The following is a 22,642-nucleotide window of genomic DNA, read 5'->3' on the forward strand; positions in this document are numbered from 1 at the left end:
CTGGTTGCCTCGGTCCCCGAGTGTTCGCCATGATTCGCGAAATCGCTGCCGCCGTTCTACCTGCCTTCCCACTGGCGTAGGCTAAATGGTCTTTAAAGGAAAGCCGGTGGTCGATCATGCCTCCTAGGTACTTTAGACTTGGGCTTTATCAATCTGTTACGCAACTTCTTCTTATATCGCAATGTATATTGGGTTTCAAGTGTAGACGTTCTCCTGATGGCGAATAACTATTGAAGTAAGGTTTTCAAATCATTAAGAGAAACAATATACTCAAAGTCAGTACAGAAATCGTCAATCCTTTTTTCTAATACATCTTCCTACAATGTTAGATTGTTTTTACCGGAAAAAAAAGAATAAAATTTAATAAATTGTAATACTTACCCTGTTTATTTAAAAAATATTTACAAGTTTTTAATAATTTCTCGACGTTTTTGAAGATTTCTTGTAGTAGATAGGGAGTATGCTAACCTACACATCTTTGAGAACTGCCATAATTCTCATCATCATCCTCATAAACAGTGGTTTCACAATCACTCCAACGTACCTCTTTTGTTGGAAGTTAAGTGTTCTCCACATTTTTAGAAAATCCTCCGACTACCTCCTATTGTTGTTGCAATTGTTGTTGATCCATATTATCCTTGTTGGTTTTTTAAGAATTATAGGAAAATTTATTGCTTACTCGAACAAAATTTGACTTTAAACTGACTTCAAATTGAACTGTCTAGCGCTATTTATTGAAGGATTACTATTAGGATTTGTTTTGCATGCGGTTTCCTTTCATTATATAACAACGCACGTGTAAAACGCATTTATTGCATTTCACAACAATATTAAATAGCATTTATTTATCATCTAACCATTAGAATTTATATATATGTATATACTACACAGAGTTTTCATTCTCCGTCGTTGTTTATGTCAATGAAAATTGATATTAATAACTTTTTATACACTTTGCATACACTTTGTATTACATTATGTTGTATTAGATAGATGATGTCGATCTAAAAAAAAAACAAAGAAAATTAATAATGCATTAGCTCATGGTATACATTGATTATACGGAAACGGATGTGTGCGTGTGAGATTTGATTTAAATTAAAACGTATTTATTGTATTTATTTCACAACAATTTTAAATAGCATTTATTTATCATCATCATATAGAATGGTTATAATAAACATTATATATATACATATATGTATATACCATTCAGAGTTCGAATTCTCCGTCGGAAGGAAATTGATATTGATTACTTTGTATACACTTTGTATTACATTGTACTGTGTTAGATAGATGACGTCGACCTAGAATGAAACAAAGAAAATGAATAAAATGTAGTAGTGCAATATATATTTCTACATTGTTGTTGTTGCAAAGAAAATTTCGCAGAATTTATAATTTAATAATTTAATTTATAAATCATCATGTTCATCAATTTGTTGAATGTGTATGCAATATTGTTGTTCAATTTGATTAAGGGTAATATTCAAATTGTCAATATGTTCAATCGCATATGTATATTTTGCATTTTTTCCTTAGCCAAGGGGGAGATTATTAAGATATTTTTGAATGAAATAAATAATTTTGTTTGCTAACGTCATATTTTTTTGTCGTTGTATTTATAAAGTATTTATATGCAAGACCTGTTCTTAATCATTGATGTTATACGTTCCAATGTTTTTTTCTGACTGTGTGTTTTGAGAGGTGGATCTGATTTCATCATTATTATTATTATTATTATTAAAATCATGATTTTTTTTCGTTCTAACATGTTTCGATTGTTAACAACATTATATTGATAAAAGTAAATTCGTAATATTTTATTTATTTAATCGTTATGATTACTACATCGAATATCAACAACACTTCTAGAGTATGGAGTTTTGAAATATCTATGAAACACAGTGGACGTATCAATTATTCCACCAATATCCCGTTCTTTTTTAATTAAGTTTTGACGAAAGTTTTCATCAGCATCCTTGATTGAGGGGAAATAATTTGGCATTCGTTCGTATACCACATTTCGTTAAAATCTATTGACATATAGATTTTGCTGCTGCTGCTGTTGTTGTTGTTGAATCATTTCCATAAATGTGGTCACTTATTCCAAACCCATATACAACTAATGGTAAGACTATAATTATTTACATTTTTATTAATTTATTGTCCGTGTGATTATATATGTACTTTCACGTTGGGTGATTGCTAGATCTAGTTTTATAAAATTGTGTATGCATAGGTAAAATATATTGTTTTTACTCTTTCTAATCAGTTACGAGTATATGATAAGATCTTTTGTTATCTCTCTCTCTCTCCCTCTCGGTTTGTAAATAATTGTTGATGTCTTCGTTAAGTATAACTTGATTTATGTCGATTGCTTTTTCAAACAACAATTTGCTCAATCTCACCGTTCGCCAAAATTTTTTTCATTCTCTTTTTCGTGTTTGGTGTTGTTGTTGTTGTTGGTTCTCTCAGTAGCTCGAATGTAAGATTTATTTTCAAAAATTTAAAATCAACCGTTATTATTCATTTATACATTTAAATTTTATCTCCGTAGATTGTAGTTGTTTAGGTGAGGGGCCATTGTGCCGCCGCTCATCCACGCTGAAGAGCGCATCCGCGCTGAAGAGCGCATCCACGCTGAAGAGCGCATCCGCCCTCGCCCCTCTCTGCACAATCTTGCACTCTCGCTTTCTCGGGTCCAACTGCAGCGGTCGGCCGTCGGCGATCGTCTTTTTTCTTATGCTAAGCTATGTTAAGTTAGTTTTTCTGTATGAAGTGAATAAAGTGGACGGCTTACTCCACGACGCCCCGACTTCATCTTATCTGCAATCAAGAGGCATCTTTTTGTGGCAACACCGCCCCATTACAACATTTTGGTCCTGGGAGCCGAATTTTCTGGATATTCTGGAAACTTTTTCTACCAGCAGTTCCCGGCAGTGTTCCGCCAAATGATAAGTGCGACATTTTTTTCCGTCTCCGTCTCTCTGCTGGTCTTCAGCAGTGGTCCGAATATTAAATTTCGTTCACACTGCTGCAAGATTTGGTTTTCCTTCCGTGTCAACTCCAAGTCCGAGTTTTCCGACACAACGGCAGTGTGAGATTTTCTACTCTTCTTCGACTTCAAATTCTGCCAATTTTTCCATCCGACTCCGTTTTGTGTGCCGCCATATTCCTCGCCGTTTTCGGCCTCCCCGTTATTTGCTATTCCGCTATTCGCTTGCCAACGGTTGAGGCATATGTGCATACATATAATATACACACATACAACCATACATTTTCTTTTTTTTTGGTGCAATTAATCCGCGAAAAATTGACCAAGTGAACAGTGAAATTGTGTGGTGACAAAAATAAGGCATAATTAATATTGGCCAGCCGGTGTGATTTATTTCTAAAAATTCCTAAATTCATTTAACAGTCCGCCGCTGGCGTAATATTTTTTTTCCAATCAGTGTTTTTTTTTTACACCACACAGCTTTCTGTTCCTCCATTTATACAGTCCACAGTCCACTGTGCCATCCTAGGCCTCACGTGCATACATATACTTACATATATACATACTTGCATGCCTCCAATTTCTGCCTCCAATTTCAGGAAATAAATACATGACAAAATTAAATTGAAATTAAATCTGTTTAAAAAAAAAAAACGCCATTTCACTACAAATCCGTGATTGTGTCGCCTAAGTTCTCAACCTCGCCCCTCAGTAGCCGTGTTGTGTTTTTTTTTGTGCTGTTTTTTTTCCTTTGGGGTGAAATATGAACGGTACTTGTCCATTCTCCCTGCCTTTAGCGCAGCTTCTACTCCGCATCAGGCAACATCCGCCTACAATCTCAACAAACCTCGTCTAATTCTGGGTTGTTTTTTTTGGTTGCTGAAGTTTTGTTTTCACATTCGATTTGTGCCGCACACGATCTTCCTTTCGCCATCTGCGCCGCTAGTGCCCACTAGTTCCTTGTGATCGCAATCCATCCGCGATCTCACCGTTCTCATCACTTTAGTGTGAACGGCCACCGCTTCGAAAAAGGCCCCTATTGCGCAAGTCAGCCGACAATCGCTGACCAGCGAATTGATTTTTGAGAATGCCCACGGGAGACGACAAAAATCCGCGTCCGATCCCAGCCATCAGTTTGGACAGATCTCAATCCGCATCTCCGCGGACGCCTCTTTTGAAGCCTAAGGCGACCAGGGCCATTCCAAGGGCAAAGAGTGACGAAAACATCAATACAATCCCCGATCCTTCACAGAGGCAGACTCGCTCCGTTGTAAAAATGGCTCAAAGTGCGGTAGAAGTGGCGCTGAAAAAGTTCATCGCCACAACAGACCGAATTAGCCAATTTGAGGCCAACATCAATACCCCGGGGGCCCCAGAAACGGAAGTAGGCTCCCAATACATGTGCGAAGTCCATCGAGACCAAATTCGGGCACTCTGGGAGAAGGTGGAGAAGTGCTATGAGAGCTGCTCCGATTTGCTAGCCGTGTCCGACGACAATTCGGCCACCTCAGCAGTGCTGGAATCGAAGTACAGCTACTGTTACTCCGTATATTCGAGGTGTATTGCCCAGCTTCGGGAGAAAATTGCCTCCCAATCCACTCAGGCTTCCGTCAATGTCCACACGCCCGCGTCTACTGGCTGTCGGTTACCTTTAGTGGATACCGAGGTCTTTGCGGGTGATTATCTTCGGTGGCCCACCTTTGGAGACTTGTTTACGGCCATTTACATCCAAAACTCGCGGCTCACCCCGGTAGAGAAGTGGTTCCACTTGCTGTCCAAAACAAGTGGTGACGCACACGCCATTGTTGCTAAGGCTCCGCTTACCCATGAGGGGTTTGTCGGAGCGTGGCAAAGCCTCACAGACCGTTTTGAGAACCGGCGGCTGTTAGTCAATAGCCAGTTGAAGATCCTTTTCAATCTCCAGGCTATTTCTCAAGAGTCCGGGGTCGCGCTGAGGGAACTGCAAGCCACCATTCAGAGTTGTCTGACAGCCCTAGAAATGTCTGCCATCAATGTTGAGGCTTGGGATTGTCTCCTGGTCTTTATGATTTCCTCGAAGCTCCCCAAGGTCACCCTTTCTATGTGGGAGCAATCCGTACATAATAAGGCCGAAATTCCAACATGGAAGGAATTAGATAACTTCCTGACAGAGCGCCATCGCACTCTGGAGGCCATCGACGACGTCAGGCCTAGTGGCTCCGGGCAATCTCCGCCGAGGTAGGGACTTCCTACTGCCCCTGCACGGAGGCTCAATTCGTACGGGATGCGATCTCTGTTCGAGGGAGAACCACCCTATCCGCTTATGTCCGCGTTTCCTAGAAATGAACGTGGACGGGCGCTCCGACTAATTTAAGAGGAAGCAGTTATGCTTAAACTGTTTTGCCCGAGGGCACCAACAGCGAGACTGCACGAGCGCCCATACCTGCTTCACATGCCACAGCCGACACCACACCCTCCTGCACCGCGGCAATCCGTTCGCTACCGCTCCAAGTCCGCCTACTCCAGCAAGGGCTCGACCCGCACAAACTGCCAGAAGCACAAACGGCTCGGAGGATCAGTCGGATGTGCAGGTGTGCTTCGCTTCCGGGTCTGGAGCAGTCCTACTGGGCACGGCCTTTATCAACGTGTGTCATTTGGGGTGCAGTTTCCAGGCACGAGCACTGATAGACTCAGGGTCCGAAGCGACGTTCATAACTGAACGACTGTTCAACCTTGTCAAGCTCCCCTTCAAGACGAGCCCAAGTGTCCGGTCTTAATCACACCATTTCCGCGCAGTCTACTAAATTGTGCCATTTCTCCATTCGGTCGCTGTCTAGACCCGGGTTACAATTAGAGACTGCGGCAGGAAATCTGCCATCATATCCGATTCCGCGGGATCGTCTCAAGGGGCTGCCCGACATTCCCCTGGCGGACCCCAACTTCTTTGAAAGCTCCCAAGTCGATGTGTTAATAGGAGCTGACATTCTTCCATCCATTCTCCTCGGTAATACCAGGGCTAACATCTGCGGGTCACTTCTCGGTCAGGAAACCATTTTTGGATGGGTGCTGACAGGCCCATTATCTCCAGCCAACCCTCGCAGCGTGTCCGTTTTTTCCACACGAGTTGCCCGTAGCCTCGGTGACTCGCTGGATCAGCCCCTCACCAAATTTTGGGAGGGTGAGGATGTGCCCACACAGATCAATTCGGAATCGGATTCAGTTTGCGAGCACAACTTTGTCCAGACGACGAGAAGAGACGAGTGTGGCAAGTACGTTGAGACGCTCCCCTTACGCGACCCCGAGCAGAAGGGTTTCGAGCTATCGGCTTCACGGTCCTTTGCTCTTGCTCAGCTCCTGCGTAATGAGCTGCGCCTGAAGAGGGATCCGGCCCTTAAGGCCCGCTATGACTCGGTAATCCAGGAATACATCGACTTTGGCCACATCATCGAGGTCTCTCCCACGAGCAGTTCCGCTACCTACTATCTTCCACATCATGCCGTCTTCAAGCCCGAAAGCACGACCACCAAGGTGCGGGTAGTCTTCACTGCTTCGAGCCCGTCCGCAAACGAGACCAGTCTGAACGACATTCTGTACGCGGGCCCGGTCTTACAATCCGACCTGACGATTCAAATCCTAAAGTGGCGATACTTTAGGCTTGTCTTCAACGCCGACATCGAGAAGATGTATCGGCAAATTTGGGTAGACCCCAAGCATACTCCGCGTAAACGTATTTTGTTTCGCAATCCCGATGGGGAGATCCGCGACTACGAATTAAAAACGGTCACCTTCGTTGTCAATTGTGCCCCGTTCCTAGCGATCCGTGTCCTGCAACAGCTCGCTGACGACGACGTTCCAATGTCCCTGTCCATTGTGCTGTCTCGTAGCTCTGCCCGTAGTTCCAAATCGAACTTCTCACCAATTCTGATAACGCTGTTTTGTTTCTTCATCATAGTTCCGCCAGTCATATTCAGTACGATGTCGCCACGTCCACGCAGCGCCCAGTCACTGGAAAGCAGATGTCCTCGAGGTACACAGTCCTACCGATGCCGAGTCTGCAGTGGGATCCATCCTTTGAAGAAATGTAGGCGCTTTCTACGTCTCAGTGCCGAGAAACGGCTCCGGGCGGTTCTCGTGAATCGGTATTGCTCCAGCTGCCTGGCTCACGAGCACTCCGACGGATCGTGTCGGCGTGGGGACTGCTGTAGAACGTGTGGTCAGGATCACCACTCGCTGCTGCACCCCGTTGAGAAGCCGCGGGCTCGGCGCCAGCCGCGTCAAGAGGAGCACCGGTCACAGAGCGCGGGAGACAGTACACGGAGTGTCTTAGCTGGCGCTCAGCCGTCGTCCGTCAACTCCCGGCGCGGTTCGGTTGCTTCTCGGCCTTCGTCCGCCACCTTCCGGCACTCACAAGCCGGTCCACGGCCATCGACTTTCCGGCGCTCGTCGGCCGGCCCTCAGCATTCTTCCGCCACTGGCCGGCAAGCTTCAGGTGCTCCACGGCCTTCGTCCGCCACTCATCGGGTGCCGTCCACCGCACGTCCGCCCGCGTCATCCGCGCCTAGGCAATTTTCCACCTCTTGTCAAGGGACCCCGCAGGACGCGGCCGCTGCGCCCACCCTATCGTCGCTGCTGCAGCGGAACAGCGTTAACGTGCTGCCGACCGCGCTAGTGCGCATTGACACCGGGACCCGGATCTTCGACACGGGGGCCCTTATCGACCCGTGTACGCCCTCGAGCTGCATCGACTCATCGCTGTCGGTGTGTTTTCGTCTGCCCACTACCAGCGCGGGGGAGGAACAAGTTTGTTCGGCCACCGTGGATTCCGAAACGAATGATAACGTTCGGCTGGAGGTCGTTTTCAAAATCGAGCCTCACGTGCGCGTTCGTACGCCGTCTCGAGAGCTGAGCAAGGCGGTGCGTGCCCACTTCCGAGACATGACATTGGCGGATGAGCGGTTCTATCTGCCAGCGACGATCTCCGTTGTCCTGGGCGCGGATATGTACCCGCGTATAATGCAGACGGGCTTCCTGAAGGCCCAGGACGGGCTGCCGGTGGCCCAGAGCCCCGTTTTTGGATGGGTCGTGTCCGGAGTCGGTCACCAACCGTAGCGACGAGGGAGATGTTGCAACCCGAGTGATTGCAAGGGGGGCGGGATGTTTAGGTGAGGGGCCATTGTGCCGCCATCCACGCTGAAGAGCGCATCCGTGCTGAAGAGCGCACCCACGCTGAAGAGCGCATCCGCCCTCGCCCCTCTCTGCACAATCTTGCACTCTCGCTCTCTCGGGTCCAACTGCAGCGGTCGGCCGTCGGCGATCGTCTTTTTTCTTATGCTAAGCTAAGTTAAAAAAACACTAATTCTTTTACAGCAGACCTAAAGCAGAGATCGATCTTTCACCTATGGATATACCGTGAGTGGCTTATTTATTTATGTAAATACTCTGAGAATAATTTTATGTGTCATTTTATATGTCACGTAAATACTTTATTCATCATTCTTTATACCACCAAAACAAACCTGAACTGATATACCATGAATTTTATTTTTACGATTTCAGAACCTGAATTTAGTTATTACCTAATACCCTAGCCAATTAATAGTATCCAAAAATCTCAACCAAGTCATAGTCGATTGGATTCTTTTTATTAAATGCAAATTGTTTTTTTCCCATCTAGCCACGCCTACCCTAAGGCCCACAAAACTCAGAAAACCAAAAATGCAAAAGTCTTGGGACCTATGCAAGCTAGAAAGTTATGCTTAAGAACACGTATTTAAGAGATGCAACTGCAACTTGTCACTTCAACTTCTTTTCATCCGGCCACGCCCACTCTAACGAACACAAGCCAGGGAAAACTGTGGCGTCTATAATATTATTATGAATGCTTTCGTTTGACCTTGTATAACTTATTTCTGTAAATATCTATCGATTTACAAAAGATTTGTTAATCGGAGAAATATTTCGCTATATATGAATAAGTTTAGGTTATAAGGCCCCATATGGGCAGTGGCGTCACTATCAGTTACTCAACATGATTTCTCTAACAATAGTTCCTGAGATCTCAGCGTTCATACGGACAGATAGGCGAACAGACGGGCATGGCTCAATCGACTTCTCTATTGATCCTGGACAAGAATATATACACTTTATAGGAACGGCAAGCCACTTTCTGGATCACTCTTGGCTGAACAAAGAACTCTTTCTTTAAAGATTTGTGTTCTTTAACAGACATTTAAGCATTTAATCTCAGTATTGTATAAAAGGTAAACGATAAAAATAGTTTTTCCGTTTATCGAAAGTAAGAACTAATGTAGCGATATTTATGGTTCATTGTAACCTGACCATGAAGCTTTACTTCAGCGAAGATGAACAATTTGAATATCCACATGTGTAATATATTATATGCATATGAATATGTAAGTTAACTTAGTTAACCGGGCGACGGCAATGACCGATCGTCCGAAAGTTCGCTCCGGCCAAATTGCTGACACAGCGTCTGGCCGGAAGCCCGTGCATAGCCGGCAAGCACTACCCATTGGAGTGGCCGCTATGAGTCTCTTTTTATGTTAGCTTTAAGTTCAGTTCAATTTTAATATTCACCGAATAAGGAGCACAAGCTCATTCAATATAACTCCGGCAACCGCCGGAGTCTCGAGGCCAGCTGGTTAAGAAGGGCAGTCAGATTACTAACCGGACTTCTGTACCGAGACAGCGGCGAGGGAACCTCCACTGTGAACTTAAATACTTAGAGGGAAATAACTAACCGGACTTCTACACGGAGACAGCAGCGAGGGAACCTCTACAATAAAAATAACTAATTGGCGCCCACGTTAAATTACCCATCTAAGTCGGGGAAATCATGTAAGTGAGCACTTCTGTTCCAAAAAATTTTCCGGCATCTGCATTAGTAAAATATTTCAATACGCTATATTTTCTGCAGCTCTGTATTAGACACATTTTTTTATATAAACGTACTCACTAATTGTTTGACAATTTTATTGGTGTAATCACAAGTGATATTATTTATGTTTTTCATTCTTTGCATTTTTTAAATTCTTTCAATAAATATCTTGGTGCCGAATATTATCGCCAATATAACTACCAGACTACATATTTAATAACCAGCCTAGACGAAATGCGCCGCCGGGAAATAAATTTATTAATTGTACATTTAATTTACCCCTTATACGTGGTCGTCTTTTTGCTTACACCTAAATTCTTTGTGTTAGCTTCGCAACAATCTTGGGTTTGTTTTGGTTTCCATCGTTTACCCACTCCACTACGACACTCGAACTCGACACCGCGACGTTTGTATTCCGATTTTGTTAGCTTCGCTTTTTTGTCTTTCAGAACGGCAGCTTAGCCACCACGGATCTTTACTGTGTCAATTTTTGTTGTTTATATTTTTGTGTGCCATAGCGGAGACCCAGTCCCCGCGACCCCCTTCCCCTAGTCATTGCTTGGCAAGGCAACAGCTCAGTTTTTCAACGAGCTCTCGTCCATCGTTACCAAGCGGCATCTCAGCCCCCGCGGCCCCCTCGCCATACCCATGGGCAAGACCGCTTGAGCATGCATTAAATCGCTGGGCCGATTAAGCTTGCACAGCTCCATATGAGCAACCCATTCCAGCAATATAGGAACAACAGGCAGGTCCCCAGCGACTCTGAATCCGAGACCGAAGGGCCGGCAAGAACTTCTACACCGAAAAGTGTAAGCGTCGGCACTCCCTCAGCCAGAAACATGGCATTTAACCCAGATCAAATAAAGGCGGTAGTAGAGGCTCCCGCCGAACATGCCCTACAGAAAGCGGCCATTGACAGCCAGCGCAGGGAGAATGGGTTGCGCCAGACTATTCAACAACTGGCCAACCAAGTGGCGGCGATACAGGTCGCACCCGCCCCAACAGTAGCTGCTCAGATTAAAGTTTATACACCCATAAACATTAATAACACCGTTATTTGTAATGAGCCACTAGACGCCGACAAATGCCTGCCCGGATTTTCGGGTGCCCAGGAAAAATACGTCTCCTGGCGGCAGGCGGCAGTAGGCGCATACTATATTTTTAAGAATTTCGTAGGAAGTTCACGCCATTATCAGGCAGTAATTATAATTAGGAGCAAAATAAGGAGCCCGGCCGATGCAGTGGTATCCTCATTTGGCACAGGCTTAGTTTCGACGCGATTATAAATCGACTCGACTTTACTTATAGTGACAAGCGGACAATGCATGTCATAGAGCAGGAGATGGGCACCCTCAGACAGGGGAATCTCTCGCTCCCTCCTCACCAACAAGGCGACCATGTCATACGAAGCCTCGGCTGCACAAGTTTTATGCCAAAAATTCCGGGCTGATGCCCTTCGCGTATTTATCTCTGGATTAAAACGCAACCTCACTGACGTCCTCTTCGCGGCGAAGCCCAAGGACATGCCATCAGCACTTGCCTTGGCTCAAGAGGTGGAGGCGAACCATGATAGGTATTCCTTTGCATCATCATTTGCAAGAAGCCAGGAAGATAGGGAGAAAAAACAATTTCCTAAGGCGCAAGAGCGTCAGCAGGCCGCCCCTCATGGAGGCCGGCGACGTCCGATAGAGTCAAAACGACAAAAAGGCAAAGTGTAATCCACATTGCCCAGAGCGCTGACAAAACTGGTGATACGTATACCACAGCAGCCTCTAGCGCGGCACAAGAAATCGATGACGACGCCATCAACGAGTACGACTCGGATGCCATAATTTTTTTAGGGGAAGATCCCTGCTACCCGGCATCAGACGAAGAGTAGCGGGGATTGACATGAGATTTCTAGTAGATACGGGCGCGGCCAAAAATTTCATCCGACCATACGAAGGATTGAAAGGCGTCCACCCGGTAGAATCTCCATTCAAGGCTCATTCGATCCATGGAGTCACCAATATCACGAAGAAATGCTTCGTGTCAATTTTCAACTTGAAGGCCACATTCTTCATTTTACCAGATTTGTCCTCTTTTGATGGAATCATCGGCCTTGACCTTTTAAAACAGGCAGGGGCGTCACTTCGTCTGGCTTCCGGCCATCTCAAATGGGGCACGGAAATAGAGAACATCGATTTTCAAACATGTCCCGATGTAAATTTTACTGAGGTGGACTGCTCAGACGCACCACCTTTGGTCATAAAAGCATTTTTGAAAATGCTCAGCGACAGGAAAAAAACCTCCGCAGACCCAAATGAGGGCTTTCCTTCAATACGTCGGTGGTTACCACCATCCGAACCATTGATGAGACGCCCATTTATGCCAAACTTTACCCATATCCAATAGGGGTAGCTGATTTTGTCAATGGCGAAATCCAAGATCTGCTAAAAATGGCATCATCCAAAAGTCGAAATCCCCCTACAATAACCCAATATGGGTTGTAGACAAAAAGGGCACCGACGAAACTGGCAGGCGGAAAATGCGTTTGGTATTGGATTTTCGCAAACTAAACGAGAAAACAATACCCGATCGATACCCCATGCCGAACATCTCGATGATATTAGGAAACTTAGGCAAGGCCAAGTATTTCACAACCCTGGACTTGAAGTCCGGTTATCATCAGATCACGCTGGCAGAATGCGAACGTGAAAAGACATCCTTTTCCATTAACGGAGGGAAGTACGAGTTTCGCAGAATGCCATTTGGATTAAAAAGTGCAGCCAGCATTTTCCAAAGAACAATTGACGACATACTGCGAGAGCAGATTGGCAAATTTTGCTATGTCTATGTTGATGATGTTATGGTCTTTTCAGAGGACGAAAACTCCCACATCCGGCACGTGGATTGGGTTCTCAAGAGCCTACACGATGCAAATATGAGGGTATCAACAGAAAAGTCACGATTTTTCAAGAAAAGCGTTGGCTTTTTAGGGTTTATAGTCACCAATAACGGGGCTACCAGAGACCCAGAAAAAATAAAAGCCATTCAGGAATTCCCAGAGCCTAAGAAAATATTCGAGGTCAGATCATTCCTTGGCTTGGCCAGCTATTATAAATGCTTCATAAAAGATTTTGCATCCATAGCTCGGCCCGTCACTGATCTTTTGAAAGGGGAACTTGGAAGTGTCAGTAGACACAGATCCAGGAACATCCAGGTGCAGTTCAACGAGCCCCAACGGCGGGCTTTCCAAAAGCTGCGTAACATTCTGGCTTCCGAGGATGTCATCCTCAGATACCCCGACTACCAAAAGGCATTTGATGTAACGACAGATGCCTCAGCGTTCGGCATTGTCGTAGTTCTATCCCAAGAAGGGAGACCCATTTCTAGCGCGGCCACAATTCACAGTGATCTGTTGCTAACCTATACCATTGAAACCACGGACAAGCCTTTGAATTGCTTCCAGAACCAGATAACTCTAGAGAAGGCACGCTTTCCGTTAAAACGCAGCTCTTTGGAAACAAGAGACGGCATGTGATTAACTTCTCCTGCAAAGATTAATTACTTGATGAGCTCGCAGACATAATCGTTCCTAAAGGCATAAACGCCATTCATTGTGACTTGCACACGCTGGCAATGATACAGGACGAATTGGTTCGGCAATTTCCAGCCACCAAATTTTGGCATTGCAAAAACCGTGTAACGGATATTTTTGCAGTTCCTGGGAGACGGGAAATCCTCACCGTCGAGCACAACAGGGCTCACAGAGGGCCCAAGAAAATGTAAAGTAGATACTCTCCGAGTACTACTTTCCAAAGATGGCCAAGCTAGCCACCGAGATTGTAGCAAACTGCAAAACATGTGCGAAAGCCAAGTACGATAGGCAGCCAAAGAAGCATGAGCTAGGCGAGACTCCGAGTCCCCTCTCATGTGGGAGAACTGCTACATATCGACATCTTTTCCACAGACAAGAAATACTTTCTCACTTGCATAGACAAGTTTTCGAAGTTTGCAGTTGTGCAGCATGTCCACACTAGGACAATCGAGGATCTTAAACCGGCCATACTCCAAATCATGAACTTTTTCCCTAGGGCTAGAGTAGTCTATTGCGATAATGAACCTTCGTTAAATTCGCACACTATCTCAGCCATGCTTGACAACCATTTTGGTGTTAGTTCACTCTGTCGTTGACAAACTGCCAGTCGAAATCGTGCAAAAGCACCCAGACGACCCACAGACGGACGTCCCGAATAGGATCGTTAGGGCACAAAATACGCTAAGGGCCAGGGAAAATGCCTCCCGACAATGCAGAACATTCGAAGTCGGCGAGAAAGTTTTGGTTAAGTCGAACCGAAGGCTTGGCAATAAACTCACACCACTGTGTGAGGAAAAAGCTGTTGAAGCGGACCTGGGGACCACGGTCCTCATTAAGGGGTCCTCATTAAACAAGGACAACATTAAATAATAATTCATTTTTTCTAATGTTTACACCTAGCCACTTGGCGTAAGTTTTATTTTCCACATTTTTTCACACCTAGCCACTTGGCGTAAGTTTTCTTTTCCATATTTTCTCACCCCTATCTACTTGGTATAAGTTTTTGTTATAATTATGCTTTATTCGTTATGCTTTGGTGGTGGGCTACCCTGTTTTAAACAAACACTACAATACATCCAATATTACAGGTTCGCATTCGTATCCCTGCTAGTTCTGCTTACCGTAACATCGGGGCACGTTACGGACTACTCGCAGGCCAAATATATTCCCATCATTGATGGTAGAATTTTAGTTTGGGAAGAATTCGCGTTCGTTACACACTCGGCGAATCTCTCGGAATATAGGCGCGTGGTGGAAGAAACGGATGGCATGACCAGCATGTTTCCCCAGTCACATATGCAGAAACTTTTGAGTGTCGATGTCGCTCATCTGCGTGACCTGCTCGACTCGTTGAGCATCCACCACAGAGTAGCTAGGAGTTTGGATTTCCTAGGAGCAGCGTTAAAGGTAGTGGCGGGAACGCCAGATGCAGAGGATTTCGAAGAAATTAAACTTAATGAATTTCAGTTTATAAATGCAAACAATAGGCAAAAACATCAATAGTAAAGTACAAGACCAAATTAATAATATTACTACCACCGTCAACCAACTTCTGAGGTCAGCCAAGGGAACCCAAGTTGACACGCGGCATCTTTATGAGATGTTATTATCCCGAAATAGAATGATTAGTATGGAGCTGCAAAACTTATTACTAGCGATAGCTCTAGCTAAGGCCAACATTGTGAGCCCTACTATACTAGATCATGCAGACCTAGAATATATATGGATATAAGAGCCCACAGATACCCCCATCAAAGACTTATTGTCCGTTGCTTCCGTTAAAATATTACAGTCCGCTAACCTTTTGTATTTTTTTTATCAAATTTCCAATAATCAAATCGTCGTGTATTAAAATCACTGTTTTTCCCGTGTCCCATCATGACACGATGCTCAGGCTGGAGGACAAAATAATAGCAGATTGCAATGGAGCAATCCACACGGTCTACAATTGCTCCACAACACCTGGAGCCACATTTTGCCAGCTGGCGTTAAGAAGGTCGTGCGCGCAAGAGCTCCACGCTGGAGGCATAGCGCACTGTGGCATCCAGCACAGCGATCTATATCCAATTACTCACGTAGATGAACGCATCATAATTGTAAACGATCGTCCGGCACGTGTGAGTGTGCATAATGGCATTTACATCCATGTACGAGGCACGCATCTCATTACCTTTACTGAGAGTGCCATAGTTAATGAAACACGATATGTCAACAATGACAGGGCCCAGAAGAGGGTCCCAGGAGTAGCCAGCTCGCCCTCCCTGAACATTACTATGGAGCACAACATCCTCAGTCTTCCGTACCTTCACCGCTTGAGTGAGCGTAATCTGGAACACATCAATAGAGTCGGTGAGAATATCAACGACTATCATTTACATCAGATAGTACTGGTGGCAGGAGCAATATGCTGCGCGTTGATCTACGTCGGTTTAACCTATCGGCGAGTCATCTAGGCCAGGAGAACTACGGGCCAGATAGCAGATATGATCGCCTAAATAGGGTCGGCCGAGGGCGGCCTTAATCCTGAGGGGGGAGTAGTTAACTAAGTTAACAGGGCGACGGCAATGACCCATCGTCCGAAAGTTCGCTCCGGCCAAATTGCTGACACAGCGTCTGGCCGGAAGCCCGTGCATAGCCTGCAAGCACTACCCATTGGAGTGGCCGCTATGAGTCCCTTTTTATGTTAGCTTTAAGTTCAGTTCAATTTTGATATTCACCGAATAAAGAGCACAAGCTCATTCAATATAACTCCGGCAACCGACGTTAACATTTTATCATTTACAAACTGACTGAGTCTCTAGGCCAGCAGGTTAAGAAGGGCAGTCACCCTTCCATCCTAAACTTCGTAATTCACCATTAGAGAGATTACTAACCGGACTTCTGTACCGAGACAGCGGCGAGGGAACCTCCACTGTGAACTTAAATACTTAGAGGGAAATAACTAACCGGACTTCTGCACGGAGACACCAGCGAGGGAACCTCTACAATGAAAATAACTAATTTGTACAAATGTATTCTTATTATTTATCGGCATTGCATTCCAAGTCGATAAGTACATATCTATGTAAATATATCGAACTGCTCACCCTTCTTTTCATCCCTCATGAATATATCAGAATTCGCTATTATTCTTCCTGCACTTAGATAACCGGATAGTTATATTTGTCTTCTGTGCTCCTGCGCAATCGTCAAGATACTGTGTCCGTATAAAAGCCTGATGGAAAATGATCCAATTATCAATTTCAATATCAATTTGTGATATATTTTTGCTACTCGTGGCTTATGCTAGGCAAAAGTATTTCGGAGGGCAGAGACGCATGGCTTCGTCCTGGATGCCACAAAGTTGGAAATACACGAAAGATTTCTATTCCTGATTGCGTAGAGTTTACCATAACAACAAATGCGTGCCGCGGGTTCTGCGAGTCCTATTCAGTTCCCTCTGTTTCATGGGCAGGTGCATCATTGGCTGTTTTATCCAAACCACCGAAGCCAGTGGTGTGTATTGGACAATGCTGCAATATAATGAAGTCAGAGGAGGTAAGTGGCTTAAAAATCTGTACTCTTAAAATTAATTATCAGCCAACGCAAATACAACGCCGCGTATTATGTATTGATGGTATTCGAAGTGTCACCTTCAAAAGTGATGTGACGTGCAGCTGGTATCACTGTAAAAAGGATTATATGCAAACCGTATTATACGACCTTAGCCATTTGAAAATTTTATTTAAATTTGCCTAGGTGCTTATAAGATTAAGAACACACTCTTAAGAACGTTTCTCAGCAAATATATCTTGAGAGACAAAGGCGTAAATTGTACTTTTGTAAGAATATATAGAAAGCTTCCACTAAGGAAGACCTCAAGAATCTTCATGCTTAATCTCAACTTTGTATCTCTTATGGTTCCTGAGATCTCAGCTTTCATACGGACAGACGGAAATGGCTCATTCGTCTTTGCTATTCATCCTGATCAAGAATATAAATACCTTATAGGGTCGGAAACGCTTCCTTCTTCCTGTTACATACTTTTTACTCCACGACTAATTAAATATATATCGATATTAAAATATATATCAACGTCGTTCAACAAGAAACAATATTTTTTTTAAGTATAATGTGTTTGTGTGTGTGTGTAGAGACTGTGCGTATACGTCTTCCTTGTTGGTTTTAAATTTATCTTTATCTTTTTTTTTACCTTTTTTTAGGTTTAAGGGACTGATCAATCTGTTACGCAACTTCTTCTTATATCGCAATATATATTGGGTTTCAAGTGTAGCCATTCTCCTGATGGCGAATAACGATTGAAGTAAGGTTTTCAAATCATTAAGAGAATAAATTGTAATACTTAAACTGATTATTTAAAAAATATTTACAAGTTTTTAATAATTTCTCGACTTTTTTGAAGATTTCTTGTAATAGGTAGTGTGGGAATCTGCACAGAGCAGCGAGATCGCCAAGGAGAGCGACGATGCTAGCAGCGGACACGAGTGATGAGTGTCAAGAGAGACGAGAGTTTAGTTTTAAATAAGTGAGCGAGCAAGACAGACGTGTGTTAATAAAGAAATGAAATAAACCAGAATTTAAGTACACTAAAGTGCGGGTCTATTACTTGATATCACGGGTCGTTACATTGGCGATGAGGTAAATTTACTATTTTGTGCAAAATATATATATATATATATATATATTTCTAAGTGAAACTTAATTCTAGTGAATTGAAATATAATTCCAATGTAAGTACACAAAAACGAAAAAAGAGTGCGAAAGTAGAGCACAAAACGAAAGATAACGGTTCTTGTGTCTACGTTGGCGTGAGAGGCTTCGCTCTCAGAGGCGATGTTCTCCACGCAAGACGAAATCTCTAAGCAAAGAGTAAAAGAAAAGAGAAGTAGAAAATGATGAAGTGTTAAATTTAATTTAATTTTTTAATCGCGGCGACGTACACACGTTTGTATGTGAGCCAAAGACATTGAAATTATTCTAACAAAGAGAGGCTGAGTGTCATACAAGCCAAAATATTAAGAGAGACATTGTATATGGGGAAGGCTGGGTGTAGGAGATAAATCTATGCAAGCCACATATACAGATGCAAATAAGTTCGAATATACATATGTACGTACAAAGAGAAGGCTGTGCGAAAGAGTTTCGTCTTGCGTAAGCCAAATATTAAATCGATCGTGTATAAAATACAAGTCGACAAAAAGAAAACATGTAAAAGGCTGAGTAATAACAAGCCAATATTTACCTATTATAAAATCTCGTTTTTCAGATAAGATGACTGATAATATTCATAAACCATTTCTATGTGACACGATTGAAAAATCGGTGCTCAGAAATGAATGGGAAAAATGGTTAAGAGCGTTCACCATAGCTATGGAGGTTGACCAAATTGAGTCACCAAAAACCAAGAGAACAAAACTACTTCATTTGGGTGGAGTCAGTTGCAGACTGTTGCATACTCATTACCAGGCGCTTCAGAGTAAAGAGCACATAAAATTGGAAACCTAAAGCGACGACCAAATGACGATTGCGCTGGAGAGGGTCGATCTGATTTTAAAAGGAAGAAGGAAAGCTCGAATTGCTTCAAAATATGCAGTGACGAGGAAGAAGAGCTTATCAGCTGCAAAATTGGAGGCCAAGAAGTTTCTCTTATTATTGATTCTGGTTCGCGATTCAACCTCATCAGCCATATAGACTGGGAAACACTGAAAAGAAGAACCCCGGCGGTGTTTAATGTGAGATTACATTCTTAAAAACAATTCCGTTAATATGCTTCTGATCAATTACTAGAAGTAATTTGTGTTTTTGAAGCACCGATATCAGCTATATATATACCAGATGTCGAGGTGATTGCTACATTTTTTGTTATTAAAAATGGACGACAGTCATTACTGGGGCGTGAGACAGCCATAAAGCTAAATGTTCTTCGTCTTGGCCTAAGTGTCAATCGAGTTGAAACGACCGCACCATTTCCCAAATGGAAAGGTGTTGAAATAAAGCTGTGCATTGATCCCCAAATCAAGCCTGTTCAGCAGCCGGTGCGGAGGATCCCAGTGGCACTTGAAGATAAAGTTGCAGCTAAGCTTGATGAAGGTTTGAAGCGAGACATTATTGAATTTGTTACGAGCCCGAGTCGATGGATTATCCTGGCCTTTAAGGAGGATGGCGATATTCGACTCTGCTTTGATATGCGTCTGGCGAACAAGGCAATTCGTCGAGAAAACTACTCCACTACCAACTTTTGAATCTTTTATGACCAAACTTAGAGGTGCACGATTCTTTTCGCGCTTAGACTTGAAAGACGCTTATCATCAGCTGGAACTGGATGAAGACAGCAGGGAAATCACAACCTTTATAACACCAATGTGACTTTTTCGATATAAAAGATTGATGTTCGGAGTCAATTCTGCTCCAGAGATTTCTCAACGTCATCTCGAGCAGTTGTTAGTAGATTTTCCGAATGTTATGAACTACATCTACGACGTTATTATCTTCGGAGAAAGTCAAGAGGAACATGACAAAACCGTAAGAGATGTCCGCAAGGTATTCGAGGAAAACAACGTACTGCTAAATGACCAAAAATGCGTTTGGAAAAGCAAAAAACTTAAATTTCTTGGCCACATTATTTCCGATAGAGGCATTGAAGCCGATCCCGATAAAGTTGATGCTATTAAAGCATTTCGAGAGCCAATCAATAAAGAGGAGATACGAAGTTTTCTCGGTCTGGTAACGTACGTAGGGAAATTTATTCCTGATCTAGCAGACTGTAAGGAATCTCTACGTAAACTTTTAAAGAAGGACACGAAATTCAGCTGGGGCGAAACAGAGAAAAACGCTTTTCTCAACTTCAAGAATCGACTGACATATGTGCCAAATCTTCAGTATTTCAACCCTGGAAATCGAACCCGTCTCGTAGCAGATGTCAGTCCTGTAGCACTCGGAGCAGTTTTATTGCAGTTCTCGGCTAACAATGATCCCTTAATTATTTCATTTGCAAGCCGAACATTATCGGATGTTGAGAAACGTTATTCGCAAACGGAGAAAGAAAGTCTGGCTCTAGTCTGGGCGGTAGAGCGATTTTACTACTACCTGGCTGGACTTCGATTTGAACTGGTGACCGAGCACAAGCCTTTGGAATCAATTTTCAAACCAACATCGAAACCACCAGCCCGTATAGAGAGGTGGCTCCTACGTCAGCAGTCATACGACTTTAATGTAGTGTACAAAGCAGGAAAAAAGAACATTTCTGATGCGTTATCACGGCTTTGTCCGCTAACACCACCCGACACTTGTAAAAGAGAAACCATCTCGAAAATTGCTAAGGACTCGGTGAAAGACGACGAAATTATTGATGCGATTGCCTGTGTAGAGAACGACGAGTGGAAATCGGAGTCCGCAAAGCAACTTTATGCATTCCGGTATGAGTTGTCAACAATAGGACCTCTCCTCCTGCGTGGTAATCGTATCGTTATTCCAACATCACTTCGAAATCGGATTCTTGAGCTGGCTCATGAAGGGCATCCAAGAGAATCGGCCTTGAAAAGGCGGTTAAGATCAAAAGTTTGGTGGCCTCGGATCGACCGCGACGCTGAAAAATTCGTAAAACGCTGCAAAGGTTGCCTCCTGGTGTCTCAACCATCCAGACCAGCGCCCATGGATAGAAATCCATTTCCAACTGGCCCATGGATTTGGGTAGCGTCCGATTTTCTGGGTCCTTTACCCAATAACGAGTTCATCCTGGTTTTTATAGACTACTACAATCGCTATATGGAATTCGTCAGCTAACCTCATTGAAGTAATGAAAGAGATATTTTGTAGAATAGGTTATACTTAGGAACTGACAATGGTCGACAATATATCGGCTCAGAATTCGCGGAATATTGCATAATTTCCGGAATAGAGCAGGTGAAGACACCACCCTATTGGCCCAAGGCTAATGGTGAGGTGGAAAACATGAATAGATCTTTAGTGTAACGATTAAAAATCGCGTATTCAAATTCAGATAATTACAAAGAGGAGATTCAGAAGTTAGTACTCATGCACAACGTGACGCCACACGGGACTACAGGAGTAGCTCCAACTCAGCTTATGCCATTCAATAGGGTCTTTCGAGACAAAGTTCCATGTATAGATGACATTGATGAACAATTTACAGACTCGGCTGAAAGGGATAGAGATTGTATACTAAAACAAAAAGGGAAAGAACAGGCAGACAAAAAGAGAGGGGCTAAAGAAATCGAAATAAAGGTAGGGGATAAGCTGCTTTAGAAGAATGTAATTTTCACAAACAAATTAACTCCAATCTTTGGCGACACTGAATATGAAGTAGTAGAAAGAAACAATAATATTATTAAAATTACGGCAGAGGGTAAGACACTTATTAGGAACGTATCCCATGTCAAGAAGATTCCAATAACGACAAGGGAGGCAACGGCATCTGTAATTTCTCTTTTAGGTAACGCTCGAGATAATAGGACATCGGTACAGGACACCCAGGAAGATGGGGAAAACCAGGAACATCGAACGGAGCGGTTGGCGGAAAGTTTACATCAACCTTTGAAGCTGAAACTTGTTAATAAAGGAGGGATGTGGGAATCTGCACAGAGCAGCGAGATCGCCAAGGAGAGCGACGATGCTAGCAGCGGACACGAGTGATGAGTGTCAAGAGAGACGAGAGTTTAGTTTTAAATAAGTGAGCGAGCAAGACAGACGTGTGTTAATAAAGAACGGAAATAAACCGAATTTAAATACACTAAAGTGCGGGTCTATTACTTGATATCACGGGTCGTTACAGGTAGGGTAGTGGTTTTACAATCACTGCAACGTACCTCTTTTGTTGGAGGTTGAGTGTTCTCCACGTTTTTAGAAAATTCTCCGACTACCTCCTACTGTTGTGATGATGTAAATTAATGTTGCGATTGTTGTTGATCCATATTATCCTTGTTGATTTTTTAAGAATTGTAGGACAATTTATTGTTTACTCGAACAAAATGTGACTTTAAACTGACTTCAAATTGAACTATTAGGATTTGTTTTGCATGCGCCCGGATGAAGTGGGTGGAAAACTAGTTGCTTCAAAAGTGATATTATATTTAGAGGAGTGGTTATCTGGAGAATTTTCATTGTTTTTCCGGTTTCCTTTCATTATATAACAACGCACGTGTAAAACGCATTTATTGCATTTCACAAC

The 22,642-nt window shown here is 43.5% G+C and overlaps 1 long non-coding RNA gene across 1 annotated transcript; it reads right to left on the reverse strand.

The window, feature by feature from the left end:
- Nucleotides 1-1,087: 1,087 nt before the first annotated feature.
- Nucleotides 1,088-17,471, reverse strand: LOC108114751. The gene is made up of 2 exons (XR_001772755.2): nt 17,439-17,471; nt 1,088-1,307 (listed from the first exon to the last, which is right to left on the reverse strand). It is a non-coding gene; the product is annotated as an uncharacterized LOC108114751 (long non-coding RNA).
- Between the last annotated feature and the right edge of the window lie 5,171 nt (nt 17,472-22,642).

The sequence above is a fragment of the Drosophila eugracilis genome, unplaced genomic scaffold (genome assembly GCF_018153835.1).
Source record: "Drosophila eugracilis isolate 14026-0451.02 unplaced genomic scaffold, ASM1815383v1 contig_661, whole genome shotgun sequence".
Classification (NCBI taxonomy): Eukaryota; Metazoa; Arthropoda; class Insecta; order Diptera; family Drosophilidae; genus Drosophila; species Drosophila eugracilis.